At 41.5% G+C, this 17,063-nt stretch overlaps 1 protein-coding gene across 11 annotated transcripts in view; it reads left to right on the plus strand.

Moving 5' to 3' along the window:
* The window catches only part of CELF4 (CUGBP Elav-like family member 4), a 730,178-nt gene that overhangs the window by 215,048 nt on the left and 498,067 nt on the right, over positions 1-17,063 (plus strand). The window lies entirely within an intron of this gene.

The following is a 17,063-nucleotide window of genomic DNA, read 5'->3' on the forward strand; positions in this document are numbered from 1 at the left end:
ATAAATATTTGCTGTATAGATTATAAACAGGTATTCAACCATATAATTTAAAGTAGTGCCATTGACTGCAGTGCCATGACACTGCCTTGTACTGGTAAAAGGTCTGGCATGGAACAGCTCAAGCTGTTTTCATCTGAGTATGCAAGCAAAGGGACAGCCATGAAAACTGGGGCCTCGCTGTATTTCGTACAGTGGAATCAAAGACCACATTTCTACCCAGGGTTCAGATTCTGATGCTGTTATTTTTATTTCATCTTTTTTTCACAAGGAAGTACTGAAACAGAAGGATGCAGATAAAACATGTTTGTGTTAATATGCATGGATGTGGCCATAAGGCCTGAGGATTTATGTAGAACCACAGACACAAAACAGACAAGAATGTGAAAGACTGGGTACCATTTGCAGCTGGAGAACTGGGACACAGATTGGTGGTGGTACTCATTTGATCTACCTTTAGATCCATACAGTGTAGGCTTCCACTTCATAATTAATGGAGAGGTAGGAAAGACAGATGGTGACTTTTAGGGCATGACTCACATTGGCCTTGAGCAGATACCTGTGTTTAGCTGGATGAATTGCACTCTAGACTGGTGGGGCTCTTGGTCCAGTCCCCAATGGTTGTGAAGAGAGCCATGGATGAGACATGCGCCAGCTGTACACTCTCATTGCTGACAGTTAATTACATTGGCAAATACAGTCTGTGACCTGTTCAGTGTTTCAGTGGAAGAGACAAGAAAGGAGCTTAGGACTCCTGAATTTGAGTCTTGTGTTTATCCTTCACCCCCTTCAACAATGGGGAAATAATTTTTCTCATTTGGAGCAGTGGATATAACATTTATCCTGTACAGATGCGTAGGTTTGGCTTTTTTCCCTATTTCTGTTGCTTTCCACCTAAATTAATGAGGTTTAATTTGCAGGCAGGCACCGAGAAAGCAATGAAAAAACAATAGTGGCTTCAGCAGCCAGGTACACCATTAGTATAAGGGCTGAAACGTCTCCACTGGCCCTTCTGGGCCAGGGGGCTGTGAACATGACTTCCAAAGGACAGATTCCTAGAGGGCTGTGCAAAGGGCTACTCACCTGATCAATAATTCATTAGGTACAATTTGTAAATAACTGAGTGGAAAATATCCTTTCTTTTCTTGTAATCACTCCAACTAATCTGCTGATCCAGAGAACAGACAGCTTGCCAGGGAACGTTATCTCACACTCCTCATGTGCTGGAGGAAGAGGTCAGGCTTCTTTTTCAATTCTCACCTCACAGATTTTGGACAGGTCTTGGTCCAGAAGGTGTTGCTTGAACCATTCATTTATCTCCAACCACAGCCTGATCTCCTTGACAAACTGGTCCCAAATCACTCTTTTGAGTATCATGCATCTTTTTTTACATCTCAGCTCTTAACTCTTGTATAGAGCCCTGTAGATACATCATATTCAACCAATCATTGCATATGCAACCATGGGTGAGGTATTAATAGGTGGAGAGTTCAAATATGGTGAAAGGACAGTCTGTTTAGTGTAGAGGATGAGGGTGTACTCTGCCAACAATCCACTATATGGCCATAGTCACTTCTCTTAACACCTGTTTCACCCTTCCCTTACCTCATCTATTTCAGCTATATGTTCTTGGACAGCTCAGCTCAGCTACCACTACCGGCATGATATTGAAAACACAATCTGCCCCATATTACCCAGAAATAGTATGAGTCCCTTCCTCCTCCACATATGTATGCATTTCCTGCTTAAAATGTCAATATTCTGCAGAAACCCATCTGTTTTCAGACTGGTCTTGTAGGATTTTGTTACTGTAGGACAAAGGGGGGGGGGGGGGGGGGGGGGCGGGGGCAGGGAACCTTTTGATTCTCCAGACAACAAGCGTTAGAAGAAAGGTAGGGATGGGGATTTTGTAGCTCAGTGTTAAAGACAAATGCTCCACTTTTGGCTGATAAGGTGATAGTCCCAACTTAAACTAGGGAAGCATAGCGGATCTTCTGGGGAAGATGTCTTTCCTGACATTTATGCAGTTACTTTTTGCCACAAAAGTTCTATTTATAGCAGAGCACAACCCAGTTTTTCAGTATGTCAGTACTTCTGGCCCACCGATGTTACTTCTTGCCCTGCTCTACAAGGAGGGAGATTATTTACATTTGTGTGTGGTAGTGTCTCTCTAGCCTGACATGGCCATAAACAGCAGCCTGTGACACCCCTTCCAAGTCCCCTGGGAGAGCTGGTTTCCTCCTCCACCCTTGAGGTCAGACTGGAAGATGCAAGGCAATGTGAAATCTCGTGTCTTCATCCTCTGTTACCAAACAGTAAGACTGAACAGTATGTAATGTACTTGTGTTTAAATATCTGTGTGTATTTCCATACACATAAGCAAGTGTATAGTGATACAGATAAGGCAGCATTGCCCTTTGGATTCTGGTCTCCTCACCTTCTTTTCCATTCCGTTGACCTATAAACACATAATATTACTTGATTAGAAATACACAGGGAGAAGACCATTTTCAGCATCAACAATAATACTAACAATGTCAACTCAGTTCCTTATTCCCTTTGGGTTTTTTGGAGAAGTTAAACTGTACATGAAGTCTGATTCAGTTTTTCTGAGAAATCTTGCTGTGATGCACATCTCACAGTGACCTAAAGCAGCTCACATTGGTTTGAACTGTGCAGTCCCTGGTAGAAAATGTTTAATTACCTCTATTTTGCCAAAAGCTGATCTGTTTATCTTGCAGTTCTTGGGGGTCTCTTGGACTCCCTCTGGTGGCCAATCTACCACAACGTGAAAGGAAGGGGAAAAAGTTTACTCGGTGCATTACGTCTGGGTGCTGTTTGTGCTGCTGCTGTGCTTTGCATTAATCTCTCTTACTGTTTCCTAGGGCTGTGTCATCCTCGCTGCCTAGTGCTTTTCAGTTGAAACTCAGTAAGGGCATGATCAGCTCAAAGTATTTTAATGCCTGGCTAGTGGAAATAACAAACCTAATACTCAGTTCCCCGTGGCATTAAAAATATAGATATAAATGTCAACATGCACACAAACACCCAGATGTTTGCACCAGTGCCTGGGAAAATCAGCTGAGTAGTAAAGCTGTAAGGTCGGACTCCCGGGTAGTCTTGGACATCACAATCTTGCACTCACTGCCATTGTCCACAACAACATACTCTTGTGACTCTGAGGTTTAAACCCCAAAATAGATAGTGTTAACCAGGTACTCAGAGAAGCTGATAATTCATCTTGAATAGGGATACAGACAAATACTTCTTTTTTCTTGTTTTCTTGGTTTTATTTTATTTTGCTGAAAGAAACTTTCTGCAATAAATGAAAAACATTATGTGTTATTTGCAGCACAGCTGTTTTGCTTTGTTTGATATTTTTCGTTCCTAGTTCTTAAGTCATCTTTTTTTGTTTCCCCCCTCTCATTTGTTGGCTTGGTTCATTGGTTTTGTGATTATTTTTTTTTTTCTTCTGGCTGGTTTCACATGACACTGGATGGAGTTTTCTGTTAAACCCATCCCGCACAGTGTGGCTAAGCTCAGGTGCTGGAGAACCTGGCTTGAACCTGGACTCAAAGCCAGTATATTCAAAGAGGTTAAAATATTCTGGTGATAACTTCTTTTCTTCAGATCTACGAATGCCAGTTCAGTCTTATCCATGATAGGAGCCTTTACACATCTCAGAAAGTAGGATAAGTTTTCCTGGCGCAGACACAGATGCAACAGTAAATCTGTTCACGGTACAGGGACAGCCAAAGACTCTCTCCATGAGCACAGTGAGCTCTCAGGCTGGCTGGAGTAGCTGCTTCTGCATCAGTCTGAGAATCAGGGATCTTCTAATGGTAGTGTTGTCCACAGAAGTCTGCAGCACAAATCAAGCCTTTTCCACTTGCAGTATATAGGCCCCCTACTCAAGATGAGTTTCAGGGATGGGGTTTATTTAAAAACCTAAAAGACAGATGTTTAAATGTGAACTGACTTTCTCCACCCCTTCTGTGGTCAATGAGAGGAGTTAACAGGCTGTCTGTCTTTAAAATAATCATCTTAAATGCTTCAGTCCAATAACAATTCATTCAAAATGAATTGTCTGTAATGGAATGACTATCTCAAATTCAGATGTCAAAGGTTTAGATGTCTACGGCTGAGTATCTCAGAGGGCTCTGATGCTTGTATTCAGGGAAAATAAAATACTTTTGCTTCTTTTCTACTTGCTTTTTTTTTGCATGCATTTTTCATGAAATATGTTCTATATTGCCAGAATCTGGCATTATGTGATCTATCTTTGCTTAACAGTATGAGATGGTAAAATAGCATGTGTTCCTGCACGACAGTGTGGAGGAAGGGACCTACTCAGGATGCAGCTTCCTCCATGGTTCATTTAGGAAGTCTGTGAGAACACCTTAAATGCCAAGGAAGGATAGCAACCTGATATAAGGGACTGTCATACCCTGCCGTTGACCCTGCAGAGGACTTGGGTCTAGACCTCAGAGTATCTCGATCAGTGCTGTAAAAGAGGTCAGACTAGACAGTTATGTCATGTATATTTCCTTAAAAGCAATGTTTAGAGGTGTGTCTTTTTCATATTGACATCTGTATAGAAGTCCATCTGACCTGAGCAATCTGTAACCTATTTTGTTACATTAGTCCAAAAATCATTCTTTTTTATTATTTTTTTTTTTTAGCAGAGAAATAAGTATTCTGCAAATGAAGTTCACACAGATTTTAAGCAATTCCTTTTGAGATCAAAACTGCACAAAGAACTTCCTGGAAGGTATTAGGAGATACAGCAATGGTGTGACAGAACTTGCAGTCCAGGCACTGCATCTTCATTGTGTTGCTGCAGGGAATACTGGTTCCCTCTATTAGCAGAGCTCCTGAAATAGGTCTCTGTTAAGGTACTTCGGCCTCACTTCATGGAAGTCAGTGCTGTTGCATTGATCCTAATGATCTGGTCTGCTGGCTGTGCTGAAGATATTTTCTTACGGGCCTGATCTGAAGCTCCTGAGGGCAGGAGTCTCTCCACTGGCTTCAGTGGGCTTTGAATCAAGCTTGTGTTAAGGTGCAGCTTATGACAAGCAAAGCTAGAAATACCCAGGTGGGATGAGCTCTCACTCAATGTGAGCAGGAGCCTGTGCAAGATGGAAGGTTGGGACAAGGGCTGAGGCTTACACCCTCGATTACTAACACTGATGATCTGGTATCGCTTTCTGCTATCACAGCAAGCTCTGCAACAGGGTGTCTTGGAGGGAATAACCTCCTCCAAGTCAAGGAAAAATGCCGGGGGGAGGGTTGAGAAGCAAGCCTCGTGTTCATAATCTGTAGACTCAGAAATGCATTTCTGTTTAACACAGAGTGAACAATTAAAGCGTTGGAGTCAGCTGGAAATGCTGCTTGCAGCGGTTCCTGGTCACTGGCCAGTTGGTGGATTACTAATAGCCAGTGTGGCATGCCATTTACCATGCACAAGGCCCCCTCCCTCGTGGAGGGAGGACTGAGGAGGGGCAGGGAACAAACCCAGATCCCCGCACCAAAGATCTATGTAACGGTCAAACATATATATAAAAAATCCCAAATTGCAGATGCAGATGTGATCCCTGGAAGCAGCCCTAGGGGGTGGAGGAAGCTGTACAGAGCAGCCACCCTCTCTGCCCCACTGTCTGCTACACAGCAGATGTTGCCTGGTGAATTTTAAAAAATTTACTGCCTGCAGAGAGGGAGATCTAAGCGGATTATTTTTCCCTGCTTTCATTTGATTTTGGTTACTTTTGAAGGTACTAAAAAAGGTTTGCCTTGATACTCACCGTCAAGGCATTCCCAGTGGATTTCCCCCATAGCACATGCTGGCATGTGAGGTCACTTTACATACTTTGTTTTTACCACAATGCAGAGTATCTTTGATGGCTGGGGCTAAATCAAGAATACAGAGACCAACTGCTTCCTGTGTTGGGAAGAAGGTGGTGGGCAAAATACCTCTACTGGCAGAGGTGTTGGGTGATGCTTGGTCAGTACTACTAAGTAAGGGATACAGAGGACACTCAGTCTGGGAATTAGTGACTTAAATTCTGTTATCCAGGACTTAAAATAATCAAAATGGTCTGTTCTGGCTTGAAACACAACCCAGGACACATAGCTTGTGGACGTTAGAGATGTAAGCTCACAGCATACTCTCTGTGCAAGGCTCTTAAGATCTTTCTTTATCAGATCATTCTTGAACAGTTTTGCACCTTACTCCAGCTGAAGTTGAGATGAACCCTCTATCCCTTCTCTTTTCAGTCGCCAAAAGTCTTACATCTTCCCCAGTCTGGTCAGATCTCACTGGAAATATTTGTCAGTCTTTTAATGGACCTCAATTAATTACAAATCTTTTAAGAACTGCCCCCCAGAAAGTGAGATGGTCATGGTATTAAGCTATCTTGCATGCATTTCATTACACCTCCTGTTACGGAGAGAATTGCAAGGTCCTTAGGTACCGTTAAGATGAGCACCAGTACTGTTTCAGATATACAATTAATATGGGATATTTAGAGGTATTTTATTGCAGCTTTGGAGAACTGTATATGCGTATCCCATACGCTCCTAACCAAAGCAGGATTCAACAGCTCCAGTCAGCCTTCTTGTCCCTTTGACTTGTGCTCACCTGCCAAGAGCTGCAAGCCACCTAGCATCTCAGATACTTTAGGTGAATGGAAACTACAACTGGGATTCAACTCCTGGAGATGGAAGAGTCAAGATCTTACCAAGGAACCCTGTACACTGGTAAATTATGGGCACGGACTTGAGCACTGACAAGAAGTTGACCATGCTTGAGCAGAAGGGTTGGACAAGATGACATTCAGGGGTCCCTTCCAACCCTCAATCACTCTGTGATTATATGGCGAGGGTCTGTCCATAATATTTTGCTGTTAGCATACTCCCTGCCGTGTTTTGGGCCCATGTTAATTAGCACTGTGCCACAGTCTAGGGGATAGTGGAGACTTTCAGGCATGTGGGACTCAGCCCACCCAGTTTTGGGGAGAAGGTAGAGAATTTAACTACACATGTGCAAGGCTTTCATACCTGTAGGGTCAAAGAACAAGTTACAGACTGGTTTAGTTTATTAGCATAGATATATGGGTGCTCAGAAAAGTATATTTGAATGGTTCTGCTGGCTCATTTCTTCCTAAAGCCAGAAATACAGATTGCAAGGACGTACAGGTGGAGGCACAGCCTCATGGTCAGGAGCATGAAGTCACAGAATGTGACCCTGGCCTTGCACATGGACTTTGTCACCTTCAGGGGTGTAGAGAAAGTAAAGGTCAAGACAGACAGTTTTTCACCATTGTTAAAGCTAATTTCAGGGGATCTGGGGAAAAAGAAGTTGTCCTGTAATATACCTTGCAAGGGCAGTGGGAAGCTGGAGACCTTCTGTGTGCCTCTGCACAGCGGAGGGCAAAGGAAAGACTTATCAGGTGCTTGAATTTCTACTCCTGAAGGGTGTCTCTGTAACCCTGCCCCTCTTCCCTGTGCGACTCTGTCACTCTATACAAGCAGATAGAAGCCTGTTTATCCACTCTGTGCCCTCCTCTCCCTCTTTCTGGGGTAAACATATGTGCATTTACATGCTCTGCTTTCCTGCATCCCCCTCACAGCCCCTGCCCTCTCTCACACCCACACACTATAAAAATCTGCCTCAGATCCAGTTAGTAAAAGGTGACTTTTTCCTGCCATCTGGGTGTTCAGTGGCACAGATTCTCTTGGCCTGCCTACACATACTTGCGGGCGCGTAACGCCCTCCTCTTTCCCCTTCCTCCTTCTCTCCCCCTCCCACGAGCTGGCAGCAAAAACAAAAAGGAAATCTTCAAAACCACAATGTCAGCTGCCTGTGTCAGTGTGGGCAGAGAGGACGGATCACAGCGCACTCATCTCCCAGTAGGCAAAGGGGACTGTATTTCAATAAATTTACATACTACAGAAGACTGTAAGAGATTGCTTTGGGGAACTCTCTGCCGAGTTGCTTTGGGGACACTGAGCCCTTGACTTGCTTGGGAAGGGTTTGATGCCACCTGCTGTAAAACTCTCATGTTCTCCATATCTTTTTCATTTCAATACCAATGTCCATTGTTTGCTTCACAGCACAGTTTTGTTTTCTCCCAGTTTGAAGGAACGTCTGTTGAATAACAGATCTGGAATTGTTGGCTGTGGACTTACTCCCAGGGAAGAGCAGTGCTAGCTTTCCTTTGCATAGCTCCTGTACACACCTTGCTCCTGACCTGCTTGGGTCTCACAAATTCTGACCTGTCTTGAGTGGATCACTGAATGTTTCTGCCTTTCTTTAATCTTTTGCTTTTCTTCAGATTATATCCAGTCAATATATTCTAACTTAGGAAAACAATCTGTGAAAAATAAACCCACATTTATGTAGTCATTTCATTTTTCTTGAACGTTATGTATAATTTTTTCCTGTGAAAAGATAATATTGAAACACTTTTTGCAACTGGCTGTTCAGTACAGATTACATCTTTTTCTGCAGAAGTAGAAATTTTCCTTAGACATTTCTGCATTTAAAAATTTCTGAATTGCATATTTCCACAATACATGAGGAGTTGTTGGGGGTTTTTTTGGTGGTTTTTTTTTTTTTTTTGGTTGGTTGGTTTTAGTTTGTTGTTTTTCTTCCTGGTTTCAAGAGAAGGGGCTGCTGTAGAAACAGCAGAACTTTCTGTGTTTTTTAAATCCTTGTACCCCTCATGAAAGGTTGCTTCTGCTAGGAACTTAGCTGGACTGATCATTGGCCTAAATCCCAGCCCAGAGCAGTGCACAGCGTAGGGGCTGCCTTCCGGATGGCTGATGCTATTGCTTATGGGAGAGGGTCGGTGTGGTTCCCGGAGCTATTGCAGTTAACACATCTAGGTAGCTCAGAAAAGACATGACTGCACAGTCTGCTGAAATGTAAGTCTCCTCCAGGCATCATAGTCCTTCTCAGGGTTCCTATGAGCTCAGACTGATGTCATGTAAAAGCCACCCTGCCATACTTTTCAAGAAGACAAAGAGATCTTTTTCACCCAGTGACTGTCTTGGAATTTAATGCTGGGAGAAGGTTGGTTTGAGGAACATAAGGAGAGAAGGAGCTAGTCAACATTTCATACGCCTGCTGTTGACATGAAAGAAGTGGCTTCAAACTCCCTCTTATTCATGAGCTTTCTGTGTGACAAGTCAATTAGCCTCCCTGTGGCTCTGTTCCCAGTCTATAAGATGAGGATATAGCACACACAGCAGAGTGGTGAAGAAAAAATGTACAAATGCTGGTGAGACGTGCCATGGGAAAGGAGATGGATGTGTTACTAAGGGAGGGTAAAACAGGGGTGAGTGGCAACGAACCACGTGAAATCCACCTCCAAACAGGAGTAGCAACCTCCTGCTTTGGCATTTACATGGCTCTAGAAGTGTATTGTGCACCCAATCTATGGGAGGGCAAGGCCTGGAGCAGGAGGCTCTGAACCAGGTCATTTTAACACTTCCTGACAGAGGAACATTCATTTAATGCAGCGAGGGAACAGCTGAGCAGCCGCATTCAGAGAGAAACACCATAATCTATTACGGGGCTTGGGCCACCATTGATCAATATGGCAAAGTCAATAATAGCTTTTGATTCCAGCATATTAGGCCGACTGTCAGATTCATGTTTATTGGAAGGTTTACAAATAAGTCAGGCGTACGGCTTGAAGGAAAGAGAATATGAGTCAAAACTCCAGGTGGATGGCTGATTTTTTTATTTTTTTCACAGGGTTATGTTTAAAGCACTGCACAGCTTTTTAAAGAGGAAAAAACCCCTACCTTTCCATCTACAGAATGAATCACAAATAACATCTATTAAATTAAGTTTTTTCACTTAGGAAAATGAAGAATATCTGAGCGTTAAACTTGTAAGGACCAAAGACTCATAATATATATAATTTTTCCCCTGAAACTTCCATCTCTGTAAATCAGCTAATTTTATTAGTATCTCAAACTCTGCTTGAAAAGAGATACAAACCCAAAATACTTTAGGCATTCCACATAACATCAAAGAAATCTTGTAACTTTGACATGAATTTATTTTAAATGTCCAGAAAACATGGGGGCTGTTATACAAATAATAATCCAATTAGAATACTAAAATATGTTTCAAAAGAAGAAATTCAGAATCCTTTTTAGATCCATCATGTAAGTTTCTTTCTCTTTGTTTTAAAACAGTGAAGTCAGAATATTTGGAAAAAAAAACAACACCCCATTGTTAAAATGCTAAATTTATAAATGCTCCAGTTATACTAACAGGGGAAAGTGGAAATATCTAGATAAAAATACAGAACTGCTGAAATTTAATCTCCTCTATCTTTTCTAATCAAGCATGTCCCAAAATACTTCATGAGAGTTAAGCAACACTGGTGCAGAGCCAGTGAATTAAAAAGAAAGGGGAATTAAAAGGTATAAGTAAAGGACATAAAGAAAGTTATAATATAAACTAATTGGAGTAAACAAGAAAAAAAGGGAGGTTTTGCTTAATGTCAGGAAGTATAGAATATAGAAATGAGTTCTGAACATAGCTATGGTAAGCAGACCTGCCCTGGATGAAACTAGAGTGGCAACAGCAAACAAAGGTGAGTGAGATTTATATGATAGGTGGAGAAATCCACACAGCAGTATTTGATTTTTAGTTCTTGTTGTCTAATAATTAGTGGAGCTCAGCAAAATGAAATCTCACCATTAGAAAAGAAAGGCTCCTGAAGGAACAAAGAGGTGAGCAGACCTGCTGGAGAACTGGTAAGCCTGTGCGTCAAAGTTCAGTCTCAAAGGATTATGTGAGAAGTGTTACTTGTGTCCTTATCTGAGTCTCCTCTGAGATGTTACTGCATCCAATGCATTTTAAAATTTGATGGATTTCTGTGGGCCTTATCTTCTTTGTTCTGCTGGTGCTTTGTCCTTCTGCTTTCATTTGATCATGACTTAGGATCAGTTTTGTGTAACGCTACTAGGGCAGAGTGCATTGGCCGCCTTGCTAGTCTATGACCCAGCAAGAGTGATACCAGGACAAATACATGGACAAGAGTTTTTCAGCAGATGCTGGATGAACAGGTTTATCATAATTGATGAATTTTCAGAGAGCCTTGAAATCTTTCTGCTCCAGTACTATATCCAGCCTTTCAACATGTAATCCACTAGATTTATGCATTTTGGTATGATCTGATGGACATGGATCTTGAATGGCGTCTCAGAGAAAATTACATGCTCTCCCTATATGCCAAAGGTGCTTTTAGTCAAGGATCTAAGCCTGTTTGGAGTAATAATAATATTATTACTCAGTCTGAATAATAAAAACAAGCTGTCTGATCCTCATGCATTCTTACAAGAGTGTTTTTCACCAGTAAACATCAGCAATGCCTGATTTTACTGATGGATTTTGTAACTTTTTACATGCAAATCTTCTGAAAGCTTAAAAAAAAAAAACAAAACTGGGAAGCTTCTAAACCTCTGACTGCAGGCATGAGAGTACAGCCAGGGGAAAGATCGTACTGTAATTGCCATGGCTTTTATATACTTTCCTGAAACATCTGCTACAGGTCACTGTCAGAAGCAGGTTATTTTGTTACAGACTTTTAGTCTGACCCAGGATGACAGGTTTTATGTTCTGATTAATAGCATTAATCCCACATTACCCACACAACTCCTATAAATCCTCTTACCTGTTCTTCAGCTATTACCTACCAGAACCCCAAGAGTGGGGACTCTACAAAGAAAACTCTCCTTTCACTTGCATATCTTCAAATTCAACCCAGTCTGCGAGGTCTATCATTCATTCTACTTTAAACCTAGCCCTATCTGTTATCATTCCCCCTCTCACATCCAAACAGTTTTGCAGAAAGGATAGCTGGTTGAAATGTAGAGTTAGGACCAAGATGGTTGTCACTCCATCAACAAAGGAGTACAGAGAGGTTTGCATAGCATCACAACACAGTGTTTTCATTCCCATGTTGTCATCATAGCACTATTCAACAAAGTATAATTATTTTTATTTTAAGAAAACAGAAAAATATATTATTTCTCAGCCTGTCAAACACATGTACTGAAGACAGGAAAGGGAACACATTCATAACGTTACAATGCTTACGAGCATACAACACATTTTCATATTGGAATAAAAGTTTTTTGCATCCAAGGATTGTTGCTGAATCTCTGTCAGGATGCTTTGAAGCACACGTCTTGTGGGCATAAAACTTCTGTAAAACTGGTGAGGCAAAGTGGTTTACTGCATTTCATCTCAAACAAAATTACTCTCTAAATTTGATGTACATGCATGAACTTGAAGCCAAATCCTTCCTGTGTTAGTCTTTCAACATGATTAGCAGGAATAACCTAGGTTCTACACTGTGCTGTGAAACAAATCTGGGCTTCTTTTGTTTTAGTTGCAATTCCTTTATATCTAATATTTTAGTAGAAAGAAGGAATATGAATTTTTTGATGGTTTTCTTCATGATGTTGGCAGATTTGATTGGTATATATTCATATGCCCTTTCTTCTTCAAGTTCTATAACTGTCTACAAGCAGAATGGCTTTTTTAGAGCATTTTGTGTGTGTTTAGCATGACTGAGTGTCTGCTTCAGGTCCCCAGCTACTAGCCTACAGGCAAGAGTAAGAGAGAGAGAGAGTCCTTCTTCGTGGTAACTAACTCTCTATATAATGAGCCCCTTGCAAATTCTCCTTGCATACTTACCGACACCCCCGCAGTTACTTAAATGGGCATTATTGGTCACTGGGTCCCAAGGTCATCCAACAGAATGGGATTGTTAAAAATAGGAATGATGGTTCAAGGCATAGGGTCAAGAGAGATTAATTGAAAAATCTTCCACAGGCCTGACATCATCTGTGGAATGGCAGTGCCCAGACACCTCCAGCTGCTGTTGGGTTCCTTGCGAATGTAAATTAATGGCTTTCTTTGTGGCAGTGGGGTGGTTTCCAGACTGGGTTGTTGATTTTTTTAATGTTCTGTTTCTTTTATTTTATTATTTTCCTCTGCAGTTCATCTTCTTAAGAAATCTTTCTCTCAGTGCCTGTTAGTTTTCCTTTCTGCCTTGTCCCCAGCTGTAACCTTTGAACTTGTGGGACGGTTTCAATTAAATGTGAAGTTGTGACCAGCTTTGTGAAACCAGGGTCTTAGGTACAGGAAATGGTGCTTCTTTACTACCCTACTCTGTGAAAGGGTTGCCTTAGTAAAACTGGAGAATGCCCACTGTCTCTCACTCTTGAAAAAAGATTTCACAAGAAGTCAAAGTGCATTGCTTCTCCTGCAGACAGAATTGCTCACATTTGTAGGCATGTGTGTGTTGCTTTTCTTTACCTTACAGAAGAAATTCAACGTTGTTGCCTAAAAGGATATGTAAATCTACTCCTTGTTTCATCAGTGCTCATCTTACTCCTATTCTCACCCTCCGAGCTCTAGCAGATCACAGCAATACCTGGGCACTCAGGGGAGTCTCCATAGGTCAGTAAGGATCCCACAGTTGAGACTAACTACAAGCCAAATCCTGTAAAGTCTAGATGCTTTGAGGAGGGTGTCTTCTGCAAGGGGTCACTACCTGGGCTGCATTGACGAATGCGTATAAGGAATACGCATCTGACCTAATTGCCTAGACTCTATACACAGTCAGTGGAGAGAAACAGGCAATCCCAGAGAGTGATTCTCCTGACATCTACATTTGAATTAAATGGATCGTGCTTTAGAATTGACAATTCCTCATGGGTTGTGAAGGTGACCTAGATGACTATCTCAGATGTAAATGCCAACACTGTAGATGACTAAATCTGTACTGATGAATCTACTCCCAATGTTCCGATGAAGATATGCCAGTACTGAATTGCTTCTGGCTATTTATCCTTTAGAAGAGCCTAAGATCATGGACTGACATGTAAGGAGAACCCCTCTTCCCAAAGTTGTTTTTGTCTGAAGAAACAAAACAAGCAAAAGAATGTGCCTGTTCAACAGATGTGGTTTAAGTTATATGCCTTGCCCAGTGTGACTTCTAAATTTGGTACACAATTGGTAATGACTGAAGTGTCCTGAGTCTTATTCCAGTACCTTACCCTTAAAATTAGCTGTTTTCTATAGTTCAGCACATGTTATTTTAGGAGTTTGAAGTCAGGATCATTTAAATTTGAGGTTGCTCACAGAGCTGGACAGATTTTAGACCATGACAGCTTTAAGAGGTGCTGAATTTATTCCCTGCTCTAGTCAGAGTAAAGCTTTACCTGGGCAGAAGTCACTGCAAATGCCAAGTTCCCATCTAATTAGGGTATGGTGCTGAATCTGCCAGTCCCAACTTTTATAAGTCACCTCCCCCTGCTCTGATCTGCTGTGGAGGATCACTTTTCTTGCTCTTTCTTCTTTGAAGGAAAAATATTATTAGGCTTTGAGGGCCTAAAACTGTTGCTGCCTGCACATCGCTAAAAATAATATAAATCAAGTGCCGAGGGACCACTTGTATTTTGGCTGCATGAGGAAGTTTAGCAGCAAAAGAAAATGGGGAAAACTCATCATTTTGAGCATAGATCTCAAAAACTAGGATGCTGTGTCTGCAGCCTCTCAGAAAGTTCAGAAACCCATTAAAAACTTTATTCTTTCTTTTCTTTCCTTTCCTTGACTTTTTCTCTCTGGTAAATTAGTCTGCCTTAGTACAGCTGTCATTCACACTTCTCCCCAAGCTTGTAATATAGCAAACAGGACCACCTCTCTGCTCCTCTAGAGATATGTATGAGGTAATTGTAGGAACAGAGATGCAGGATTTTAATTCTCCTTTGAACTGTGATTTCACACTCGTAGCTTACAATCCTAGGTATAGATGGCAGTGGTACGCCAACCAGCAATAGGTTCAGGAATGATAAGTTGTCATTATCGGCATGCAGAAGAATACCAGAGAGGCAGAATAAAGTCAGCCAAGTTCACCAGGACATGAAGAGTTAAACAGAGATCCATTCATTTCAGACTTGACCTCTTCAACCTTCTGCATTTTATCTATATCTGATGTGGCCATTAAAATTCACCTGGAAGAGTTGAAAGGCTCTTCCAGGCATCTTCGTTATAGAATCATCTGTAAACACGCATTTAAAAATTTCACGCTGTTAATGGTTCCCTTGATGAGTTGCTTGCTGAGGCAGCAGAGGTTATTTAATGAAATAGAAATATCCTTCTATCCAACTGCACCCTTATCCTCAGATGAAATTATTGGCCGTCAGGATCAAATCTGACCCATGATCAGGGTCTATTAGAGCCAACTGCTGCATCAAGTGCTACACTGCTGCCATATCAACTGAATTAAAGGAATGAATATGTTTAGCATGTATGTGTCCATCTAGCCACTAAAACACAGAAGATACTCTCTCACACACAAGCTGGAAATGTAAAAACAGTGATACTGAAAAATTAGATAATCCCTGAAGGTCAGTTAGCCAAAAAATGGAAGAAACAAGAACAGCACGCTTGTCCCAACTCCCTGTCCTGTGTCTTATGTACAAGACAGGCTTACTGGCTTGATTTAGAGAGCAAAGCCACTCACAGAGCTTCTTAGGGCTGTCTTAACCACACTTCTTGAATATCTTTCCTCATGGCTCCTTGAACATCTCCCTTTTGTCCTTTTTTTATTCAAACGCACAGACCATAAATCTGTTTAAGTAACATGATAATGACCAATGGAATGGTTATGATGTCACTAAAACGAGCTATATATAACCAACCTAGTGTATTAGTGGGAGCAGACAAGACAAGAAGATGAGAGAAAGAGAGGGAGGAAAAGTGCTTGGAGTTAAATACAGATGTTTATTAGCTACCTGCTCAGAGGCACTACTTGAAAGATAGCTGATCTGTTCCCTTGCAGTTCTGCTGCCCCTTCACCTTCTGTTGCTGATGTATTAGAAGTTTCACTTTGATAGCAGAAGTATTCCCCCACCCCCCTTCTTGGTTTACATTACAGACCTACACTGTCTGATCTGTTTCACTGACATAGCATAATGGAGATGCTGCTAAAAGATATTAAAGTCAAGTATTATCAGCTCAGTAGCGTAATATTATTTCCATTGCATCCTCAATAGATTGTTTGTGTAGTGACTTGCTGCCAAAGTGAAATGAATGAATGAACCTGGAGAGGTTCACAGCACACTGAGAACAGGAAATGAAATAAATAAAGGGGAGAGAGATCCAATGTCAAGTAGAAACAGGGACATGGGATTTGGAAGAGATGCCTTCTCTGTCCTACTGGAGATTGACCTTGTAATGGCGTGGGGTTGGGTTTGTGCCTGGAGAGCAAAGGACAGGAGTAGAAATTTTTTCACGTGGTGGAAGTGGTCCTGTTACATGAATGAATTAATTAGAGAAAAGTAATAGCCCTGCTCCTGTTGTAAACCATCACTTGAAAGATCCTAATTTGGTTCAAGGGAAACAAAATCATACCAAACCCTAGACACAACCTTTCAAGTACTGCAGGATTGTACCAAATACTAAATTACCAATGTTTAAAAGATAAGATTTCATTGGAAGTACAAAGCTGATATGTGGGAGATACATGGTTTTATGCCACAGCTTTTCTTCATTCCTTGAACAACACACAAAACGTATTTTTCCCTTTTCCCTCATTTCACTAGCTGCTAAATGGAGTTAAAATGCAGTTCCTTCCCAGGTGAGACTGTGAAATTTCTTAATGTTTGCCAGACACTTCCAAATATTATAGGGAACTACTCCCTTATACACATGGGCAGGGTCTAGATGCATGGTGGGATCAGGCCCCCAGAGAGGGGCAGTTGTTGGTGAGGCACAGGCTAATCAGCTTAGCTGAGGAGCGGTCATGATAATTTTGTTATCTCAGTCTGCTCCCTGGACAAATGGTATTGTACTGCCATGGAGATCTCTAAGCAGCTCCAACTTAATCTAAAATTATACATCTGGCTTCAAGGTGAAGAAAAACTACATGATCACAGTTTCTTTCTGTCCTTCAACTTTTGAACTCTGAGCTGATTTGTGATAAATTAACAGTGGAAGTAAAAAGGCTCACATATTATTCTGTTCTCAC

Source organism: Falco punctatus, assembly GCF_963210335.1.
Source record: "Falco punctatus genome assembly, chromosome: Z".
Lineage (NCBI taxonomy): Eukaryota > Metazoa > Chordata > Aves > Falconiformes > Falconidae > Falco > Falco punctatus.